The sequence below is a fragment of the Prionailurus bengalensis genome, unplaced genomic scaffold, assembly GCF_016509475.1.
Source record: "Prionailurus bengalensis isolate Pbe53 unplaced genomic scaffold, Fcat_Pben_1.1_paternal_pri Un_scaffold_59, whole genome shotgun sequence".
NCBI classification, from domain to species: Eukaryota; Metazoa; Chordata; class Mammalia; order Carnivora; family Felidae; genus Prionailurus; species Prionailurus bengalensis.
The window spans coordinates 236,454-242,120 of record NW_025091161.1 but is presented as its reverse complement, the minus strand read 5'-3'; the positions used below and the strand labels follow the sequence as shown (position 1 = coordinate 242,120).

Here is a 5,667-nt window from a genome sequence, read left to right as displayed (position 1 = left end):
TGCTGCTAAGCTCCCAAGGTCTCCCCTGGGGCGGGTGGCAGAACCTGCTGGAAATGCAGCTCTGCTCTCTGTACTGAGGCACCAGCAGAGGCCTGAGTCCTCTGAGAGCAGTCTAAGCCCTTCCTGCTCTGAGGTGCCCTGGGTCAGAAAAGCCGATGGTGCGCCCTCTACTGGCCATCACTGCCCAGGCAGAGGAACCCGCCCGTCCGGGTCTGTGGTGCTCGAGCTCTCTCTGCTGGCCACCATGGGAATTCCTGCAATGTTGAAGACCCTGGTGGCTCAGCTGAGGGACCGAAGGTGCTCTGGGCAACTAAGCCTGTTCTCTACACTGGGAAGGGTCTTAGTGACAGGACCTAGGGCACAAAGAAATCTTTTCCTTCTCCGTTCTTGTGAGTGAAGAATGAAACCAAATTTATTAAGGTAATGGCATCATTTGTAATGCTTTAAGCAATGTTCCCAGAAAAATAGACCACCAAATTACACATGATGAACAAGAGGTTATTGTGTTTACCACCTAAGTGTTTAGGTTAGATAAAGAATGGACACCTTTGAGAGAGAGATACTGGCTTCCAGCTATGGAATGAATGAGTCCTAGGGATACAAGGGACAGCCAATGGAAGAGAGTCAATCCTGTAATAATACTGTTGCATACTTTCACAGGATAGCTACACTTGTGCTTAAGTACAACATAATTTATAGACATATGGAAGGACTACAATGTATGTCTAAAACTAATACAACAAATGTGTGAAGAATATTTCAATTAAAAGTCGACATCCTTTACGCTATCTTTAATTTCTCTTTCTTTGCCAATAAACTATCATTCCTGGGGCGCTTGGGTGGCTTACTTGGTTAAGCGTCCGACTTCCACTCACGTCATGATCTTGCAGTCCATCAGTTTGAGCCCCACGTCACACTGTGTCCTGACAGCTCAGAGTCTGGCGCCTGCCTCAGATTCAGTATCTCCCACTCTCTCCCCCATCCCCAGCTCGGGCTCTTTCACAAAAGGAAAAAAATAGGAACATTAAAAATGAAAAATCATCCCTAATTTAGAATCTGTGAAATTCCATATATACCAGATTCTCTAACATGACCATCTTGATGTTTAGAGCTTATCTGAAAAGTCACTAATAATATCTGATGACACATATGTGACAAGGTCAGAATGCAACTTACAGGAGCTACACATCTGTTATGAATTTATGACATGTATCCATGGCTTATATTTCCAATGAAATGTGCTTTAGGGATACGGATGGGTGAAATAATGCCCATCACTCACGTAGGTCAATTTCCTACAGGACCATTATGCTTTCAATTAGGAATTGCCATCTCTTCAAAATTAAAAGAAAGCTGGGAAAGAAACTGTCTTTGAATGAGTTAAGAGAAGACTACGGTGTTTTAAAAGGTTCACCTACCTTCTGGAATCCTCAGATTGGTTGTGGACAGGAGGATAGCAACCCATGATTTGGATGCACACCGCTCGTTCCAGAGGGAGAATATGGACCTTATTGTCAAATATTTTTTTTAATCAATATCAACAGTCCACCTCTGCCAGGTCCAGACTGCAGAACCTGGGGGCAACACAATGTCTCATGCCTGGGTTCAGAACATGAGGAACGCCAGCTGGTTGGGGGGGGAGGGGGGAAATCCAACAGGGCCGGGGCAGTGAGGGAAATGACCCCGGGACACCTCCTCACAGGGCGGGCTCTGGAGTTTAGCTGCCAAAGAGCAGCACATTTTCCCTGAAGACATCCGTCTCCATGACAGAACATAACGCTGAGCCCCACAATTCCAGTAGAAATGACGGATGCCCATCTTTTAGATTGCAATGGCCTCTGCAGAGCTTGACCCCAGGGATGTTGGAGTCTTAGAGTTATGAAACTATGATGCCCATGATACCAGCCCTTTCGGCCCCAGCACTCAGAGCCACTTCACACATCCCCTCTCCCCTGGCTCATCTCACCCTGTTCACATACCCGGACCAGGGCTCCACTTTTCTCCTTGTACTTCCTCTTTGTCTCTGTTTCTCTCTAACCACACCTCTCTGTGTTTCTTTCTTTCACTCTCTAGGTCTTGCCCAATTCCCCTATCACTCATCCAGTTTCTCTCTCCTTACCTCTTTGTCCACCTCTCCCCAGGCTTCAGGCTATCTGCTCTGTGCTTGCAGCCCTGTCCAGGAGCACAGGGGACTCCTATCTCTCTCTCTCTCGTTATGTTTTGTCCCAGGCCCTGATCAAAATGGAGGAGAATCCCCCATACAGCAGCTGCTCATATTGACATTTGCTAAAGCAATGCTGGCAGAATGTGGACAGCCAGACATTTACCGTTGGTGGCCCAGCCATGACCCAAAAGCTGCTGGAGGGCTGGCTGCTTCCCTAAGCTGGAAGGAAAAAAGGGCTCACAGGGTTCAGGGTCCCTGATGTAGATTGGATTGGCTGATGTAGAAGGAGCGGTATGCTTACACCCAACTCTCCCGGGATTGTGTCGAAGGAACTTTTCTCAGACCATGGACCTCTGCCCTCCCCATGCCTCAATATGGCTTCAGGGGGAATTTATGGGACACCATGTGACTCGCCACAAAAATTGTGCCATTTGCCCCCTTGGAGGCCACCTGGATTGGTGCTATTGGTAGCAGCTGGTAAGGTGCACAAGGGCGCAAAAGCTGAATTAATGCAGGGCCTCCTTACTGGTCTCCTGAATCCATTCCTCACCATCAGAAGAGACCCTTTCCTGGAGACATACACCTGCCCTGCTCATCAGCACAAACCACATCCACTAGCACATGTGCCATGTGCTCATGAGCATCAATCTATACATGAACAACCACCACCATATCTCCCTAAAGGATGTATCCAACCCCTCAGATGGAACTATTGGTCCCTTCCAGGCAATACAACCCCAAAGAATGATCTGTTTTCGTACACCAATACTATACATTCTACCTGTTTGTTAACTGCATATACAAGAACGCCAAAGTGTACACTTGATGGGGAATGAGTGTCGATTTTCCTGGAGGCAGACGCTGACATAGAAACACAACTATGACAAATGTATTAGGGGTTATTAGGAAGGACAATGTGGAGGGGACGGGGTGGACAGGGAAAGCATTCAGACCAAGGGGTAGATTAGACACCATCTCTAAATATATAATAACCACAGCTGGTTTGTAATGGTTCAGTGTGCTCTTCAAATTTCAAACTGATTGCCCTCTATGTCAAAGTGATTGAGTTATTGCAAAGGGATCTTCTGTTCTTCTATATGCGTTTTTTCTTCTTCAATACATCTGTGACCTTGGATGAGCACATATTTGTCAGGGTGCATTTGTGTGTCTACATGTAATGGAAGAGGATTATCTTCAGATCCCTGAACATCCATATTCTCATACTTATCTTTTCCTTCCTTGTAAAGTAGGACCTGAATTTTAATAGAAAACACACAGGAATCTTTGTTGTATCCTTTGAAACTAGAATTGCCAATCTCTCAGCCTCAGGCATTATACCCTTAGTTTCATGAAATTGAATGAACATCTGTTGATGATCTTCTCTGTGCAGATACATTCGTTTCCACGCTGAAAAGGGTGAGTGCTCACTCATCCCATATATTTTACAAATTCCTCATGTGCTTAACCACCTCTTCATCGCACTGACCTCAGAGATCAACATTATCCCTGCTTCTCAGATCACAAAGCTGATGCTCTGAGTTGAGGCTCTCCCCACTGAGAGCTGGCATTAGGTCTGAGACAAGAGGAACACACGCAAAGCCTCAGGAAATTGTGAGGGAAGTGTCGGAGATGCAAACCTTCAGGCAGGGTGGTGAAAGCAGGTTCAGGGTTGCGGTGACAGGAGTCCAGCAGGGGCATTTCCTGGTCAACCCTGAATTCCCCGCTAAGAGTGTGACTCAGGCTGAAGCCAAGGAAGCCACACAGCTAATCTACAACCTTTCGTCGCATTTAGTCTCACAGAGATACACACACTTAGGCACAGCCCAACATATGTATGTCCTAAGAAACTTGAGGAATCTTAACAGTGTTTCAGTCAGCAGCACCCTTGCATTGAAAAGCCTGTGAGGCCATCTCTACATCTTCTCAAAGACTCAACAAGACAGTAGATGAATATGCTGAACATGTCAACTCATACTGTTCAGATCATCTTACAAATAGTCGAGGTGGAGGTCACTGAGGGCACCAATGAGCTGGTGGTGACTTATAGAGTCCATGAACAGTGATAAAGGGGATCTGTGGGGGAGGGCATGCAGGGTGGACCTGGTAAAAGAGGAGGTCCTCTTGCAACCATAAGGACCTACAGAACAGAAGCGACAGGTATGTTGGTATGACAGACAGAAGTAGAACGCCCACAGGAGCTGAAACACAATGAAGCAGGTGTCAGCACCTGGCCCCTTCTTCATTCACGGGTTCTAGTAGAATGCAGCATCAGTGCCAGAAAACTCTACCCTCCCACGAGATCCCACTTACAACCTGAAGGTCTCACGAGGACCTCCTATGAGGTCCCACCTACAGCCTGAAGGTACCAGATGCACAAGGAGAAACTACTGTCTCCACACATCACTGCACATGGTTACAAATGCAGAAAGCCAAGGAATCCTATTCTTGAAGATTGATGGCAGTAATGCCAGTCTAATAAAGGAACGTATTCCAGAGAGGCAGGCATCTGTGTTCAGGACACCCTTCTTCCACCAGATCTGCAGACTTTTTACTTACACATTGAGAACAGACAAAACATGAAGGAATGAAAGAAAAGCCCAGCACCACACAGAGATTCAGGGCCACCCCAGGGTCAAAGCTCAAATTGCCATCCCGTTCATGTCCTTACTCTGCTTCCCTCACTGACAAAGACATCTTCTGTGCAAGGGCACAGAGACCTCTGAGGAGATGGGGATTCCTGGAGTCCTGCAGGGGGCCTAGAAATGTGTTTTCTGAGAGAAACACGTTACCTGTGCACATTCATTGGTCTCAAGAGTGTTTACCTTAATTCACAGGTAATTCAGCTTTTAAATACAATATGAATTGCAGAGCTACTTTGTCCCATTGTAAAAGGGAGGTAGAAATTCTACGTAAAAGAATGAACAGAAACATGTCTCAATTTCAGGTGTAAAACTCCCATAAGGCATCATGAGACAAAGTATCAGTTGCAACTGCTCCCGGGACACAAGAGAACCTGCTCATATAAATACAACTGAAGAACTCTGTGAGTTACTGGCCCTGCAGGTAATCACTGATTCTCTCCCTTCACGACTGAAGTTCCACGTACATTTTCGATTACACATGCCGCTTCTGAAAATTCAGAGTATTTCCACCTAGGGGACAACTGGAGAAATTCTCGATGAGCAATAATCGCGCCTCGGATAAACCTCATTGGCTATGATACTGCCACTGCGCAAAGCTTGGGAGAACTTCTCTATTGCACATTGACCAACACAGAAGGACCAGTAATGAGTTCTGAAATTTAACTAAGAACCCTCAACACTGCACAAAGCACACAATATAATGTTGGAAAGTGTTGTTATCTTTTCCAGTCACGAGGCTCATAGCAGACATTCTGAACAAATTCATGGCCTACTCTGAAATAGGAAAAAAAATGAAAAGAATCAGGATAATCCCATGCAAAGAAGGTGAGAAAGGTGTCCCATGCTCCAGAAGACTTGAGG

The 5,667-nt window shown here is 46.1% G+C and overlaps 1 pseudogene; it reads right to left on the bottom strand.

Annotated features, from left to right (window-relative positions):
- Positions 1-5,251: 5,251 nt before the first annotated feature.
- Positions 5,252-5,404, bottom strand: LOC122478405 (annotated as a pseudogene).
- Between the last annotated feature and the right edge of the window lie 263 nt (positions 5,405-5,667).